At 34.9% G+C, this 19,158-nt stretch overlaps 1 long non-coding RNA gene across 1 annotated transcript in view; it reads right to left on the reverse strand.

The window, feature by feature from the left end:
* Positions 1 to 11,266, reverse strand: part of LOC145674806 (uncharacterized) — a 67,364-nt gene extending 56,098 nt beyond the window's left edge. Inside the window, exon 1 of the long non-coding RNA XR_014129036.1 lies at positions 11,130 to 11,266. This is a non-coding gene — a long non-coding RNA (uncharacterized LOC145674806). The remainder of the gene's footprint in view (positions 1 to 11,129) is intronic.
* Between the last annotated feature and the right edge of the window lie 7,892 nt (positions 11,267 to 19,158).

Consider the following 19,158-nt stretch of genomic DNA (forward strand, 5'->3'; position numbering starts at 1 on the left):
CTCTGTGTTACAAATAGTGTTAGCAGCCGCCTGGTTTTCAACTGGACAGTTCGGTTTTACTATTTGTTATCCGGTGCCTGGTTCATTAGTCAAACTGCACACCTTTCGTTTGGTCCTTTTATCTGCAAGAATTACTAGTATATTTTTAGCTAGAACTATGTTGATTAGTTAATTAATTGTGTGGTTTCGTCGGGACTTCATAGAAATGTGTTACAATGGTCGGTGACTTTATAGAAATGTGTTATAGTGGCCGGTATCTAAATTTAATGAACATTGTGCATCATCATATTTACTATTGCATTAAGCGACGCTTACACAGAAAACATTAACAGTATGATGACACACGTATGGAGTAATAATAGACTGCGGAACTTTTAGTGTATTTTCATATATTCATATCATATATTGAAGTTTTAGTTTATTTAAGAAAGATAAGTAGCCAAACAGGTTCCTGACTGTGCAAAATCTATTGTATGAAGAGTTTAATTTTGGAAAATAATTAGTGTTGTCTACAAGACGAGATTACATTTACAAATTCTCTTAATATTGTAGGCAACACTAAGTAGTCCTTTGTTAATAATCTCATTTGTTGATTCAAGAATTTTTTGAAGGCCGTTCACCTGGATGCACCACAAACGTTCTCCTTTTGCCTAACGTGTTCCTATAATTAGCAATTCCGGCAATCTGCATTCGCTTTCATTTTATAACGTGCTGTAAAAATACTTTTGACTCATTCTGTATATTTATTTGTATAAGATATTATTTCTACGTAGTTAGACCTAGCTATTAAGCTTAACACGAAATGAGAAGATATAGCTTAGCTATCTATAGAACAAAGTATAGAAAAATTGAAAAGCTATAATAATGAGAAGTATAATGATAAAAATACTGATTCACTCAAGTCTGAGATCTCAAACATGATCAATAGTAAAACCTGTAAATTGATCAAGTGATTGTTCGAACAGAATGGAGAGTATTTTTCGGCGTTTAAAGACACGCAAGTCATTACATAGTATACTCCAATAATGAATGTGGTTTAAATGTTGTTATATCACACCCTTCGTGAACCTCGCCCCCCTCGGAAGAATTTTAGTTAACTTCTTCATTAAATTAACAAGAAACTCAGTGTATAAATTTCGTACATAAATATACAAAATGCGATGAAACGAGAAAAAGCTTTTCCGATAATCGAGGCAATACAAGAAGGAATTCTTCTCTCGAATCGAGATGACACAAGAATTTGATTTTTTTAAAAAAAAAATACAAAAGAAATTACTAATTTCTTGTCTCGTTTCGTGAGCAACACTACACGGCTGTTCCTTATTACTCTAAGTACCTTAAATTACGTTTTATAATAATTTATTATCAATGGTTGATTGATTGTTTTGAAGTTTTCAACTTCCCTTTTTTTATCATCGAGACTATATGAGATGTAGCCCTATTGCTTAACGGGGATTCAAACCATTTGAGATCCCACTGGAAATCAAAACCAAGTCTTCAGCACCAAAAGTGCGTATCCTAATCATATAGCCACAAGGAAGATCTTTATTGCAAGAGTGCGCAATGACTTCTAATCACCCTGAATAACCTCATTGTTGCATTACACGACCACCAGAAAAGAAGTACTAAGTGTAACGATACAAAAGGGTAGAGTCAGTTCGGAAGAATCTTTCTGATTCGAAAACATTATAATTACAAAAATGTAGCTCTAGTCGAAATGTTACACAAAATTTTAACTATGCATATCAAGATATACCCTATAAACAGACAGAAATTAACGCCTATTGATTTGATACTGAAGTTCATGCTATGATTCCCATTAACTTTATATAACGCTCCTACTCACCTTAAAACGAAATATTTAGCAAGCGTCCAATTTCTACTAATGACAAAAATCGAAATATGCCACAAAGACCGTAAAGTCTAAAAGCAAAACATTAACAAAAGGAAAGCAAAACATTAACTACGTTGTCAATACATATATGACAATACAGGGTGTTTCAAAACAACATCGACAATGTTTGGGAGGTAATTCCTGACAAGGTAAGACAAAAAATATAAATCAATCTTGGTGCAAAAATGCATCCTTTCGACGCTATGACGAGCTGAAAATTTCCCTCGTTCTTCCCCTAAATTCACGAATCTCCTAAATTTACCATTCTTCCCTTAAATTTTCCAATCTCCTCCTAAATTTCTCATTTTTACCTTAAATTTACCAATTTCCTCCTACATTTACAATTCTTCCACTAAATTTTCCAATCTCCTCCTAAATTTACCATTTTCCCCTCAAATTTACCAATCTCCTCCTAAATTTACCATTCGTCCATTAAATTTTTCAATCTCCTCCTAAATTTACCATTTTTCCCTTAAATTTACCAGTCTCCTCTAAAATTTACCATTCTCCCCAAAACTTACCAAGCTTCTCCTAAATTTACCATTTTGTCTCCAAATATATCTTTCTTTCCCCTCAATTTTGTCCATATCCAGATTGATTGTACCGTTTTCAATGAAAAATTATGCGATCCCAAATATTCTCATTGTCGCAACTTGCTCTCTAAAACCTGCCTTTGGGTACTGGTATTGCAAAGGAACAAGACGTTTGTTTTATTACCTATACTGCCAATACACCTTCAGAATCCGATTGAAAAGCTCAAAATAATAATGTAGAATAACTCCCTCGCTACTGTGTTTCATAAGAATCGCGTATACGGATGTGCTTATTTCTCCCCGGTTTATAACGTGTCAATCTAATTTCAACTAACATTTTCCCTCAAGAAAACATTAATTGCATTTAAACTTTTTTTTTTTTTTAATGTTTCTGAACTTCAATAAATCCAGCTTAGGTACGGCCTTGATTAAAAGAGCTATTCATGTCTATACCATATAGCGTTTATGCATTTTTAAATTTATTTGTCTTAATATATTTATTTACTAGCTTTGGACTTATTTCAATAATTTGCTCTCGAATTTCTCTATTATTTCAGTAGCGTACTTTATATTAAGATTGGGGGCACGGTGGCTCAGTGGTAGAGCGTTCACCTCTGGTGCGTGGAGTCTCTGATTCGATCTCAGCTACCGCCAAGTTGGCCTTCTGTTGGACAGTGTTCGTGGGTTTTTCTGGGTTCTCCCGTTTCCTTCCACTTTAGTTCTCATCATCACCGTCTCCTTTAGCCTAGCCGGCATAACCGTGGGACGAAAAACTGAAATATTTATTTTTTTTACATCAAGATTCCCTTTGTGGGTCCCTCTGATTTATATTAGGTAAACACTAATATTTATAAAATATATATACACGTCTTTTATTTTGAAAGATAAAAAGCCACACCAACTAATGTTAAGCTCTTTATGGAATGCTAACGAGAAAAACAATTACACTCAGAAAAGATCATTTGTCAGCAATTTATATTATACCGTAGTAAAAATAATCTAGTTGCAATATTAAAAAAAAAAATCAAATATATGAAGAAATAAGTAAATATTTTATAAAACAGAATCACTGCAAATTCAGAAGCGTTGTTTGCGAGGGGCCAATCACCTCCTGAACGACGAGTGTTGAATCGATTTATGAAATGCAAGCTTTAGATCAGCAATAGAATAAATTGTCGCAATTTATTATTAACAATAATGTATACAGTATGTATGAAGAATAATTTATGTTTTCAACTAATATTATAACAAATTATATAAGATTTGTTGTATTTTTGTTGGAAGCTTTTATATACTAAACTCTAGGTCTAGTCTTATATAACCTTGTTGCTTATCAAAAACGTAAATACAAATCAATCAGCCAATCAACCCAAAAGTCCCTGATTCAGCGAGGCTTTCAGTAAAGGGTCCTGAAGTTCTACTGGCTTTTCCCTTTTTTCTTGCTTTCCCTTTAATCAAGCAGATGAAAATTGTCGATCTTACGTTTTGAGCTCCGCATCTCACCCACATCCCTTTTCTGTGATACAAAGATATTATTATTTTTTAATTAAAAGAATGATTTGTTTCACCCACCTTACTACAGGTCTCCGTGCAAAAGCTTTATCATACACTCACTACATTCAGTCTATCGTGACTAGAGATGCAAGGGCTCGAAAAAAAAACGGCTTTTTGGGAAAAAAAAACTCGGTTTTTTCTGCTTCGCTTTTTTGCTTGGGAAATTTTGGGCTTTTTTGAAAATTCTGCTTTAAATTGATAAACCAGATTTTGTTTCGTTTCTCCATAACACAACAAGTAATTTTATTAGTGGTTGATGCCGGTAATAAGATAAAACCTCGAAAATAAACCAGAAATTTCGAAAAGATATTTCAAACAGTTTTACTTCTCAACATATTTACATTATGAATTCCAAAGGATTAACCAATGCATATAATAAGATTTTTTTTAACCTCCTACATACAAATGTAAGCAGGGTTGGCAAGAACCATGGTTGTTTTTGAAAATGCCAAAACACTGTTTTTTGGGGGGAGTTTAAACTAGGGATTTTTGGGTTTAAACCAGGTTTTTTTTGGGTTTAGATATTTTGCTTTATGTATTTATGTTACATTTTGACAGAAATAAGTTTGTTTCGCCTTGGTGTTATTATGCAACAACGGGGTTATGCTGGAAGAGGTCACATAAGCTTAAAGAAGTCCGGTCAGTGAATTTCTTAAATTGAGAAACTCCCGCCCTAGCCATCGGGAAATCCCGTCATTACTCTAAATGTAAAACAATAACGGAAAAATCCTGTTATTGCTTTGCATGTAAAATTTAAAGATCAACGTTATCATAATCAGTACGCTAAAACTGAGGTATTAAATTACAAATTTAGTACGTACATATCATTGAAAGTACAATCCAAGCTAATGTTGGAAGCTACGTAGGCAATCGATAAAGTTTGCCAATTTGTATCAATATATTTTAGCAACCTTGGCTTCTTTATAAAACAACAGGCATTCAGGCATGCGGAAATATACAATTTAGTTTCGTTTCGTATGTTCAGGCTTAACATCCTTACGTAATACCGAAATTATCAAGGAGAAGACTTTCGCTTAAAGTTACATCCGAACCGCTACTTTGTTTACGCATCAAAAAAGGGTTGTGGTTGACCGAGAGTTGAACATGGGACACCTTGATTAAAAGGTGAAAAGGAAATAAAACTAATGCAGATGGTTTGATGTGTGGAAACGTCACCATGAAGTTCACACGATTCGCATTTCTCGTTCTTTTTACTTTTTTTTTTGTTTGTTTAAACCAGTTGTTTATTTTTAAAAAAGAGAAAAAAAACAGCTGGTGTAAACCAGCCAACCCTGAAAGTAAATACTTCTTTTAAAAAAATACTCAAATAAGTAGCAAAATTCTATGTAGTATTTTTACTTCAAAATATTCCATACCCTCTTTTTGGAACAAAATAAAATTAAAATAAAACATAAGAAAAATACTTAGATTTATATGATACACTCAAAGGCTGCACATCTAGAGGTTTTGTATATTCTTGAAATTCTACAGTTTTATATAAGCACCATCACGGTTTACTCAGTCCTCACGTTTTCTGTATTTGAACAAGAAAATGAAATCTTTGAATTTTACGTCCCACGGTTATGCCGGTTAGGCTAAAGGAGACGGTGATGATGAGAAATGAATGAAATGGTGGAATGAAGAAAGTGGGAGGAAACGGGAGAACCCCGAGAAAACCCACGCACATGGTGTTTGTCCACCACAAAGTTCACTTGGCGTATTTTTAACAAGAGGGATTCAGCATATGAAGGGTGTGAGGTAAGAACATGGTAACCCACAATTTTACTATTTTAAGAAATTAGAAATTTTCTGCTGCACAATCCATTTTGAAAGTCGGAAAGCTGATTTTTCACAAGACTATACATGAAGGATTAAACGAAGCGGTATGCGTTGCTGTCTATCTGGTGCTACATAACTCAACAATTGAAAATTTGTTGGTTACCATGTTCTTGGCTCACACCCTTCATATCATTATGGAACTCTCCCCACCTCACCACCACACAAAAAAAAAAAAAAAAAAAGGACTACGGAATATATTTAAGTTAAAATAAATACAACTGCACAACAAACATGACTGAGTGGAGCTTTTGCGCTTCTATCGAAAAATCCGGGATTCAACTCAGCATTCGACCATTCTGACAAAACTTTTCTTCATTCCATCTATGAAGTAGAAATAGTGCGTGTACTGTGAGTTAGCCGACTTCATTTCTTATTGTTTTTAAATCGTTATTATTACTAATTACCAGCAGTGACGGTTTTGCGAAGGTAAGGGGGACGGTCTTTCGGACTGAAACCTGTTCCCCAAAATTACGGAATGTCTAAAACAAACGAAATATCTATTAGTTATGCTTTTACTCATAAACTTTAAGCTCCCGTCAAATAAAAATTACGAATGTTTAGAAAAACTAAACATTAGTAAGAAAAAAAACCTTCTCAAAATACTTTTCTAAATCCGCCACTGATTCTCAGTATAAAATGATTTTTAAAGTTGTATCCGGAAGATTATTGCTAAACATATAAACGAAACGAAATATTAGTTATGCCTGTACTCATAAACTTCAAGCTCCTCCCAAATAAAATTAGGACATTTTAGAAACGAAACAATCCGAGAAACCGGCCCCAAAGTACGTTTCTAAATCCCCTACTGATTATTTGTATAAATTAGTATTCAAGGTTGTATCCGGAAAATTATTGCTAAATCGTTGCACAGCTACAGTATAACAGAAATGTGGAAGTACGGTTAGACGGATATATTGAAAAACGTACGCTTTGACGGATATATAGAAAAACGTAAGTTTAACTTTTGGGCTAGAAGCTAGAGTACTAAGCTCTTAGAAATGAAACAGATGACAAATTGAAATGATCCCTAGAAGAAAAAATATCAATAACTCAAAAGTTAAAATAAAGTTAAATAGCCTCTAAAATTACCCTCAAATACTACATTTTTCCTGTTAGCTTTAATTCGTAAAACATGTGCTCCATCCAGCTTGATGATGAATTTTAGAGCGAAATATGGCATTTAGGTCATGGAATTCTTATCAAACTATAGAATATACTATAAGAAAGCTATTTAGATAGAAAAATCATGAAAATGAAAAAAGCCAAAATTTCCAAAATTCTCGTTTTTTTCCCAAAAAAGCCGGCGTTTTTGCATCTCTAATCGTGACTGACATTAGAATGAGAAATCCACAGTTCAAATGATACGACTGCATAAATACCACATAATTTGGTTAGGCTTTAAACAGACCGTATTACTGTTCCCCAATGAAATTAATGTTTAAAAGTTAAATAAATAAAAAAAAAAAAGATCGCCCCCTCCGCTCTTCCCTAAGGAACCTCCACTGAATACGATAAGAGTCAACTTAAATCACACTACTATTAAGATTCTATACCAGAAATGTTCAACTTCGAAAATGTTGTACTTCATTTAAATAAAGAGAACTTAGTAAACTTTTCTTTCATGCTTCTCCACGCAATCATATGGAACCAGTTGTTCATCGCGTTCTATCTTTCAAGCAGACTTGTCTATATACATTATATAATACTGGTTAGAATAACTGGTGTGGTGGTGTACTTGGAATTAGTGATGAGCGCAAGAGTCTTAGTCTTGCAGTTTGTGCAAGAGTTTTGCATGCAAGACCAAGACCAAGACCAAGAATCCTGATGCAAGACCAAGACCAAGACCAAGGGGTGCAAGACCAAGACCAAGACCAAGACCATACCTGCAAGACCAAGACTCTTGCACAAGTACCGATACTACTTGATTTTTTTTATAGAATGTAAAAAAAGGGGGGGGAATCATTACTTCTTTCACTTGAATTTCTTGGCTTCAGTAAAAATGCCGCTGGAGTGAATATGTTCCCAGTAATTTATGTAATCCTGTGAGTAGATCTGCCCCAGTAGCATAGCAACAATATGTCGTTTTTTTGAATCGGTTGTTCGCGTTTTCTGTAGTTATTCCAAGCTACACATGTGTCATTGTAATCAAAGATTGTTGTACATAAAGAAATGTGTCATTGGTGCTGGATTATGATGCATTCCTGCATTTTTAAACGATTAGGGTTGCTTATCGGGAAATCTGACACTATTCTATAGATGTGTGTGTTATCTGGAGTAAATTTAAACTTCTGACCTTCGAGCTGTTAAAGTTTGTCGGCTCGTCCTGAGATAAATATAGCAAAAAAGGGATTTGTTTTCAACCCTTCAGTTGCTTTGCTTCAAGCAGTCTGCTGATGAAACGCCACAAACGTTCAGTAAGGAACTGAATGCGAAATTGAAAAAGTCTTTCTCATTCAGCACTGAACAGTTATCTACGAAAAAAGTGCATTGATTTTTTTTTTTTAATTAACATCTTGGATTTTAATTCTCGGGTTTTTTCCGTTTCCTTCTACTTTCTTCATTCCATCATTTTATTCAATTCTCATCATTACATTCTCCCTTAGCCTCGGTGCATAAACGTGGGACGTTAAACTAGATATTCCATTTCATTTAAAACATGTTTGTGTTGTTCTTCTTTCAAAACTAAAGAGGAATGTAGTATTGAAAGTCGGTAATTCCGCACACCAAAAATGCCGACTACATAGATATAGCCTTGGCTCTGAGGTTCAAGCATCCGTTGGAAATTTTTAATGTGGTCTCATAAAATTATTATCTAAATAACATTTTCATAACATTGAAAAAAAAAAACACTACATGTGACGCCAAGTTTGATTTCATGGGCGGTTGCTTATACATTGATTAGATCCTAATTGTTGATCAATATAACTTTTAGCCTCCTTAGGTATACTGCACATCGAGGATTGAGCGATATAACATTATACAACAATAAATATTCCATATTCACAAGAGTGATTTTCCACAGTTATTTCAAATAACTTGAAGTTTGATGCCGTTATTTTGGACTTTTAAAATAGGTCAAAAGCAGTGGCGTATTTAGGATTTTGTTCCGGGGGACTATGCACAACACAGGAATAAGTACTTATATTTTTCCTTTTGAGTTCCTACAAATTTTAATGAACTTGCGCATATAATAAATCTATTTCTGGGGGCTTGAGCCCAATAGCCCCCTATATACGCCACTGGTCAAAAGTATTTATATAAATAGAGTTTACTTCAAAGGCGTAGACAGTTGAGTCGTTTTCAGTTTTCACTCAAACTATTCTAAAATATTAATGTAAGAAGTTTGATACTCAAGAAATGAATAAGAATATTATAATTACTATTTTTTCTCTCTTTTTGGTCAATATTAGTAAACATATCACCACCATTATCATCATAGCTATTCTGCCATTATTTATCAGGTCACTTGCTGCAACTGAGAAGCTTAGATGTACGGTGATTCTCAGCTAGTCTCTCCATCTTGACGTAGCAATTTTGTTCTAATATCTTCCTTCAACTACAGTCTCCTTCGTCTCCTCCCTCTCTTTCCTTCTACCTTACCCTCTAGCTCTTCCCTCGTAATACAGTTCCTCCTCACCCAATGTCCCTACCAGTTCCTCTTCCTCCTCTTAATTACATCTAAAATTATTCTTTTTCTCCCCTACTGCTGCTATTTCTAACACCTTCTCATTCATTTTTCCTTCAATTTAGATAATTCTCTCCCTTTTCCTCCATGCCCACGTTTCGAAAGCCTCCTTTTTTTTTTTTTTTTTAAATCGCTTTTGCGTAATGTTCATGTTTCTGCCCTTTAGAGTTCTGGAATCAGTAAAGCAAAATCTCAATATTTAATTGGGAGTTTGATGAATACAAAGATAGGCTAATCTTGGTTGAAAAGAAAGAAAAAAATCTGACGCCATTACAGTGTAAAAATAATTTTGCAATTCATGGCATTTCAGTAATCTGTGTCGTTTTGATTTTCTTTCATGCGCCTCAGTGTAGCTTCCCCAGTTTGGGAATCAGTAGAGTATTGGATCTGTTAAAAATATTTTTTTAAAAAAAATACAAAACGGGTCTTGGTCTTGGTCTTGCATTTGCTCATCACTACTTGGAATCTTTTTATTGGAGAGGTATCTGATTCAATGCTCTCTAGGAGGCTAAGATTTGCTTTATTTTCTTCAGTTACATTTGACGGATTTCGGAACGAGTCATTAGAAAAAAAAAAGTGGTCGATTCTTTTTTCCCACCCTAAATCAACATATGAACTTATAAAATCTCCACTACATGTACTTGTGACCGAATGTACTGTAGTTTGAGTAATACAATGAAATGGAGTTTTCGTGTTTTATCCTTATGCACCACAGAACTAACGCGAGGGTTGGAACCACGACCAGGGCTTGGATCTACCTGGTGGGTGCACAGATCATCATGTAAGATCAACTTCCACAGTATAGGCCATTCCTCACCTCACTATTACGCCTATAAAAGATCTGGATGACAGGAGCACGTCACCGTCCCCACCTAGTTAATAGATAAAAGAGTTGAGTTGATTTTTGTTTAGCGTCCCTTTCAGCAGCGAGGCTATATGAGAGTCATCTAAGATACGATTACGAGATAGGGCAGCATAGCCTACTTAGTTATAACTACAAACCCTGTGCGAAAGAGACCTTGGCTTGGCTGCTTGGATTTCCAGTTTTGCGTTCGTTTCAGCACCCAGATTATATAAGACGTGAAACTACAGTTTTAAGGTGGAATCCGAACCACTGTAATCCGTTCAAATTTTTTAAAGCTGTCACTGGGAATCGAACCCGGGAACCTTTGAGTAAATAATAAGATTCACTGGCAGGATTTTGCTTCTTTAGCGATGAAACTTTTTTTTCAGAGCATGCAACTATAATACTTAATTAAATCTAAATAAATAAATTTGATGTTAAACGTACATACAAAAATTATTATTAATGAACATATCATCATTCCATCATAATGTTTCCCCGAGACAACATTTTGTATTACAATTAATAATTTAAGTCCAATCCAGACACTCTAATGTGTGCGTTGCATATTACATAAACCGGCAGCGTCTGTCGGTTGAACTGAAATAGCTCCTGCGTACACATACTAACTATAAACCCATGTACTCAAAAATCAATAACGCGAAAGCAAAATGAGCTGTACAAGCAAGCAATGGTGTGGCTATACGGTAGGAATAAACAAATTCCGAAGAAACAAACAAATATTCATTCATTACGAAGTATGTTAGTATGATCACTTACCTGACAACTAAGTTCATTGTTAATGTAACGGCATAGACACCTTGCAGCAGTTAAATCCTAGATATACGAAGAAAACATTCTCGTTAAGTCTAAGCTAACCATCTTCCCTAGACGATCAACGATCGTTCACTAGAATTTCCGTGACTCAACTGCGCATGATCCACGTGGAAGAACAAACCTCAACCCCCAACAAAGTCGTACTCCAGCGTTCAAGGTCAGAACGGTAAAAAATCAATAAAAGCGTCTCCCACACATACCTGCTACTCACTCAAGGTGTATCTCCCCTCTCCTTCTTAGAGCTCCACATCCTGCTATTGTTCCTCCCATTCTATTATTTCTTTTTGATGGTATATTCTGGATTTTCCTATTATTTAAAAAAAAAAAAAAAACATTCCAGGATAAATTTTAAAAATCTTACATTCAATTTTCTATGACAAGTGCATTATACTAATTCACACCAATGATATCAGTGGCGTACGCAAAAGAAGAATTACCGAGTTCAATTTCCCCTTCTTCTACATAGTTCTTTTATTCGTGATATTCGCAACTCCAACCATCAACGTATTCACTTCCACTTTGCCTAACCATTTTTAAAACACAGGGGAAAGGAACTCGCCATCCTACATCCCTGTCCGACTGGCTTAGTTGCCCCGTCTAAATAAGTTAGGGTAGTATTGTCCACGAGATACAAAATCGTGTCCTTTCAAAAGACACAAATCTACTTTTCGAGACACGAAAAGCACTTTTATTACACATTTTCGAGATGAGACGGGGCCCCAAATTAGTCTTGTGGAGGGCAACACTACGTTACGGTAAGTGGGCTAAAAACCTGCCTTCGGGCAGAAAATTCGCATATCTGCAAGACATTATGAAGAAATAAAAGTCTACTACATTAAGATAGAAATACAAATTTCGCGCTATCACGAAAAAAATATGAATTTAAGCACTTGAACCCTTTCCCTCTCTCTTGATGAAATTCTCTATACGCCAGTGAGTAAAGCTGATGTGATTATTTAAGAATTATTAAATTTACCTATGACTAATGCCAACAGTGACCTGAAGGATAGTTATAATAATAATAATAATAATAATAATAATAATAATAATAATAATAATAATAATAATAATAATAATAATAATAATAATAACAAAATAACGCAAAGCACACTTTTAACCTATAACGTTCAGCGAACAGAAGGCTCGATAGGAACAACCAATCCGGAAATTCCTTCTTGCCTCCCAATCTTAAAATTTTTAGTGCAAAATAACCTCGTGCTGTTTATGACGAATTTCGACGAAAAATGCAGATATTATGTATCTAGTGTTAGAACCTGCTTTCAGTTAGATCATATTCGGATATATTTTATTTTCAATGATCTATGAGTTTATAAATATATTGAATGATAATATATCCTCTACTTTTAAAATATTCTATATAATACATTTAATACCTACTATACCATCAAACAGAATTTATTTTAATATGGAGAGAGCAGTTAGCTTAAGATCTAGAGTTAAAGCAAGAGTGCCCCCAAACAGACGCTATGACGAAAAGTCTATCATTGAAATATTAGGGAAAGGAGTGAAAATTGTTCTGCTTTAAACAACGTGACAACTTAAATTTTGTACAGAAAGTTATGATTGGTGGAACAACAATTGAGGAGTTTGATGCAATAAGGGCGTAAGTGTGAAACATGCAGTTGGAGATAAACGATGTTGACAATTTAAGTAGTTTTTTTTTTCCTTACATGAAACAATGTAATATGCAGCATTTTATTCCGATATTGAATTGAAATGTTACCAGGACGCTAAACAAGCATTGCAAAAGCCACAAATGCGTTTGATGCTTAAAAAAACGGCGTAAACTCGCTTAAGCCCTTATTACATCAAACTCCCCAATTCACTTTTATTAAAGATGCACCTTAATGATCGGGTGGCTATTGGATATTGGAACCATTAAGAAAGTAGATAAAAGAAGACAAATGAATAATTAAAGCGAATGATAATGAAAGAATTGATAGAATAAGAATGTAGAAGAAAAGAGAGAACCTATAAATAAAATGTTGTTCATCATAAACTTACTGGGATCGAACAAGGGCCGCACGTACCAGAAGTGAGCTGTCTGCCATTGAACCACCATGCCCCACATACGATATATAAGTTTCACATTAAAATAAGATAAAGTGGTACAACACAAAAAGTAGAACAAACGATGCACATGATTTGTATCTTTGTTGCAAGCTTTTATGTATAATATACTACAGTATGTAATGTAATGCTGAATAGTATGATATCCTGTGTTCGAAGTCGTCCAAGAAAAGTAGGAAAACGGTATTTTATCTGTTTTTTTTAAATTTGTTTTATATCACGGTATAATTCTCCACAATTGAAAAGAAACAAACAAAAAAAAAGTACTCAAATTGTATTTTTTTTTTCAAAAAGTAAGAGAATAACTTTCCCTCGTGTTTCAACACTTCAATTATTTGTTATGTATCAACTAATGTGTGTAACGTACTTGAACAATAGAAGTACATGCTATGCTTCAAACCCTACAACTATATCATTTGTATGGATCCCTTTTAATCTAGTATTATTTGGGAGGGAGATATGGTGGCTCTGAATATCACAAAACCAACTGAACTTAGAAGAAAAATAATGGGGATGTTGCTCCTCCGTCACTTGGATCATATTATCAAAGGTACTTACCGATATGTTGGTCAATGAAGGAAGTATGGAGTTGGCAGAGTTTAGAAAAGGAAATACTAAAATAATAAAATCCTACGCTAAGATTTTCAGTAAATTACAACGAACCTCTATGAGGAGCGATAGCTGATTGTTAACTAAAGAATGATTTATCAATTTTGGTTGTATTTTCTAAAATACCAATAACAACTATGTGTGTACACTGAAGACATTTCTAAAGAAAGAAATAGGATGTTTGGACACATCATCAAACATGAAGGAATCACGGAATTGGCTGTTGGAAGGAAAGATAGAACGAAAAAATATAAAGAAGATGGCTGCGATTGAAATCTGTGAACCAAATAATGTAAGGTATAGAAAACTGACTCAGAATAGGCAAAAATAGAAAACTAAGTCAAACCAATCGATAGATTATTGGCCCAAGAAGAAGAAATATTACTATGTTGTGTCATTGTAAATAATAATAATATCATGCAGGATATTGCAATTCTACTAGGGTACAGTCTAGTATTTACAGTTTTTATTTATATTAAAAACAATTCATCGATTCGTAGAAGATCATAAGAAAGACCAGACTCCCTCCCCCTAAATGGGCACAAGCCAGGATTTAGCCCAAGGCTAATAGTATAGGATGTCTAAGTTTCAACTGTCTTGTTGACAGTCCTTACAAAAATAATCTGACGGTACAGCAGATTCGAGTTTAATTCCTGATGAGATCTCATATTATTCAGGATCCCACGTTAAGTTAAAAGTCCATGTCTTACATAACCTCTTTACTGAAAAGGAACGCCAAACTCTGAATTAATTGACCGAAAGGATCCGAAAAGAAGGAGGAAGAAGAATTAAGAGAATCCAGTGAGGAATTCTCATATTAATGGTGGCTGAGTGGGAAACCCAGACTGATGCATCAGACAGGCAACCAGTCAACAGGACCTAATTTTCCGCGTCTTATCCGTGCATTGGTAATCTCATCAACTGCTGAATATATGGTTGACGAGGGTTTTCTACATGATAAATGATTACAAATGACTATACAATTAACTCATTTTGCTTCCATCATTTTAACCAGCTATTTATTTTAATATTGCTCTATTTTCCTTTGCAATTATTCTTTCCTTGTTGTACACTATAAAATAGGAGTACTGTCACATATGATCGGATCGACAAACAATCACAAAGACGGTTACCGATAAATATTGGAAATAATGTATTGGAAAACTAAATACTTGAAGATAATAATATATGACTCAGTTTGAACCTAACCTCACAGTGTATCATAGAAGTATTCTATTGAATTATAGTTTACGACGAACAAGAAGAAAATACAGTTTATATATATATAAGCTATATAAACCGAGCGGATATCGCGTAGGTGAACAACTATGATTCTTGTGTTACAAACTCGAATTCACGTACTCGGACCCTGGGCTGAAATAATTTGACTGTGACTTACAAGGTTTACCACCAGTCCTTTCAGTTGATGGCTGGAATGGTACCTTTATTGTAGGCCTTAGAGGATATTCCACCAATATATCTTTTGATATTTCTCTTAGGAGATATTTTACCGTGTATTTTTTAAATTTTAAATCAATATTTTTCTATCTTAAACTCTTAGAACTTTTATTTAAGATTTTCTTCTTTCATTGCTTCTTATGTGTTTATCGTCCCTCTTCACGATCAAAGCCTAGGAGAAGACATGAAGCTAGAGTAAAGAATTCTGTTCATGTATCAATGTACGCAATTTTATTTTTTACACATATTTCTGTGTGTTATTTGTCGATTTACAACTATGCCACAAGAACCTGCACAAAAGGTTTCCTATTTTACACATGGAAGTGTGTAAACAAATATATATATATATATATATATATATATATATATATATATATATATATATATATATATATATATATATATATATATATATATGTATCAAAATTTCATTTCCCTTATGGATTGGTTTCTATATATGTCCTTTCTCAGCAGGCAGCTATATAGGACGAGATATGAGGTCTTCAGAGCACAAAAGAATCATGTACAATTACCGAAGCTGTGAGATAAAGTTCGTACATAAAGTTCGTATGATATATGGAAAAGTTAGCACTGTATTTTACATTATAAGCTTTATTTACAATGTTTAGACGTGTCATTTAGTCTCTGAAAGAAGCTGCAGAAAGAGACATTAAACATGAAATATGTCAAAAATGACCCAAAGTTGTCCTGATTTCCTTGTGTATTGAGTGCACCATATACATTTTTTTAAAAATCTATCTGATAGACCAGTCAGGAGGACTCGTTTGGCGAGGCTTAATCTTCTGTGAGGTACGTGTTTCTCTCCTTAGTTGTATCAAAAGATTCTTGTATATAGCCTTGGGATTTTTTTTTAAATCATTTTTGTAATCAAGAACTCTGCCTCTTTAAATTGCTTAAAGTCAGACTTTCCCAACCTGTGTCGCGCAGTCCCATTGAGTGTATTGCAAAATTTAGAATATCAAAATTAAATTTTGTGTCACCCACAGGACCCATAAGTTCTTTTATATGATACATTGTAATGCTACCATGAAGCCTACAGTAATAAGTTTAAGATCAATTTTGAGACAGCGTGTACCAATCAATGTCTTCAACAGCAGCTATAATCAGTGACGATTTCAGTGGAGTGGCCCGGGGGGATTCTTCCTATCCCCCGAGTTACGAAATTCCCCCAGCACATTTCTCGGATCTTGCTCAAGGAGGATTGTCAGTATATTCGGAATATTAGTTTTACTCCCTATGTTGAAACCTCTCCCCTCCTGGAGAGAATCTTCTGAAATCATCACTGGCAACAATGAATGCTCAATTCAAAATAGAACATTACAGGTTTATACTATTATAATTCATATCATTAATATACATATAATAGAATATAATAATATGTCGTGACTGTTCAATAAATGTGTCATTTGTAGAAAAAGTTTGGGAAGCAGTGCCTTAAAGTAGTATGTACAAATCCGAAGGGTAGTTTCTCTTGAAAATGATATCAGTTTCATCTGTTTAAGACAATAGGAAAGAGGGAGGGATGAGGGATGTTTGAGAGGATTGAGGAACACAACAGAAACTCCCAAACATAGCATTTTTGAGAAATGAATCGGTTTGTGGTTTTTATTAATGACGTTGCGTATCCCCTGACATCACTCAACATCCGGCTTCTCTCTATGAGGAGTTTCCTCTCCCGGGACGTTACGAATCGAGCCAAATAATTCTAGCAAACCAAACTATTTTGCGCGCGCGCGAGCGAGCAGATCTTTCTTTTTTTTTCGCTTGTCGAGTTTCCTCACATTCTAATCCACGTGATTTTCCCTTCGATCATGTATCCAACCTTATGCGCAAAAATTCCTCCATAAAATGAATGCGTATTTCACTTCATTCCTAAGGACAATTACGCAATTTGTAACGAGCAATTATAATTAACGGTGAATATTGTTTCCTTTTCTTCTTTCTTTCTTATGAAGAGATTGACGTCACAATTTATGCTTGCCAGTCAATGAAGATGCAGAAGCTATATAGTGAAGCGATGGCTGCTGAACAGCAGTGAAACAATACTATTTACTGACGCGCGTTATAAGTCGTTTAAAGCAAATTCCTTGACAATAAGATCCAAATGCGTTAAATGACGAAAAAGAATTCAGTGAGTGCTCGTGTTGTTACAGTATCAAAAGAATATGTTTTTGTTTATTTGTTTATTTCCAGCGTTATGTTCTTTCTTCAGTGCACAATAATCATTTCTATCACAAAATTTACATATAAGAAAGGATACGAAAATGAATCGGAAGAAAGGATATTATATTTATGCTTTATGTAATGTGTGCACAACCAAAAGGAAATAATGTGAAATTTTGAGAAAAAGGATCCCGTGTGAAGAAAATTGCACTCTAAAGTTAAGTATTGATGCTTTTTCTTTCTTTTGATCACCTAATCTTAAGTGACATATTTAGCTATAGGTTTAGTAATTATAATATAGGGTTTAAACTTGTAATGGAACAATTATGATTTCCCTCCAAATGCGAAGTTAGGTTACAGGCCGAAACCAGCCATCGAGTTTTGGGAAGGGGGCATGACTATGTTAGGGGCAAGTCATTAAAAATTATATTACACAGATCTAAATTGTGTTTTTGTATTGAGGTCTGGAGGGGCCACGAAAAGTTTAGGGCCTGCTTAGGGCCTCTGGTTGCGGGCCTGTTAGGTTACATCTAGGGATTGCAGTTAGATCTAGGGACGAGTTAAAACGAGCGAATTCGAGTCGAGTTTCGAGTCGAATCAAAGGTAATTTTCTCGAGTCGAGTTCCGAGCCGAGTCACTGTTTTGAGATCGAGTTTCGAGTCGAGTCGAGTTTGAAAAATGGCTCGCTCGTTTAGCTCGTTTTAACTCGTTTCGAAATCATTGCCTGATTAGACTGGAAAGCGAAAGGTATGAGAAATGTAAGCAGTAATGTGGAATATTTTTAGTGTTGCTCACGAGGTGAGACACTGCTCTCATCTCGCCTCGTCTCAGTTAGCAAGACGACAATGGATTTTTATAATGAGACAGCCTCAAATGTCGTGAGCACTAACATAAGTATATACTGTAGTTCTCACCACCAAGGCTGAGACCTCCACGGTGAAAGTTTTGAGCCCAATCAGAAGCTCAACCCGTGTGGGGATATTAACCGGTTTAGCACGGCTCAAGTGAGCGAACAACTTGAGCCGGTTTGGTTGAGATGAGGCACCTACTCGGCTCATTGGGGTGAGCCATCGCCATCAGCTCGGTTTGTTTCGGCTCGTGTCGGTTTGGGTGGGTGAGCTGTTGGCTCGGCTCGATAGGGAATGAGCTGTGAGCCGAGCCGCTCGAACTGTTGAGAATCTTAAACCCGGACCAAGCAGTTTTGAACATATGTGGTTGGCGCCCTCTAATTTTTAACGATTTTTGATTCGAGTCCGGATACTTGCTCCTCCGGAACTCAAACCCAGAACCTCGTGAACGATGTCCTTGCCTCCTAGACTTCACGACTACTGAGGTCAGCAGTCAACTAGCTTTTAGTATTCAGTTACAAACCACCTATCTTTCATGTTTATACACGGTGTTTAATAATAATAATAATAATAATAATAATAATAATAATAATAATAATAATAATAATAATAATAATAATAATAATAATAATAATAATGTTATAGTAGTAGTAGTATTGGTAATAATTATATTTCTATGTAGAATACTTGAAGAAAGTACTTGAAACTACACAGAGCATTTGGCTCGATTTGGCTCGTTTTGGCTCGACTCGACTCGAAACTCGAGTCAAATTCAAGTCTAG

This window comes from Thermobia domestica, chromosome 2 (assembly GCF_964235325.1).
Source record: "Thermobia domestica chromosome 2, izTheDome1.hap1.1, whole genome shotgun sequence".
Taxonomy (NCBI): domain Eukaryota; kingdom Metazoa; phylum Arthropoda; class Insecta; order Zygentoma; family Lepismatidae; genus Thermobia; species Thermobia domestica.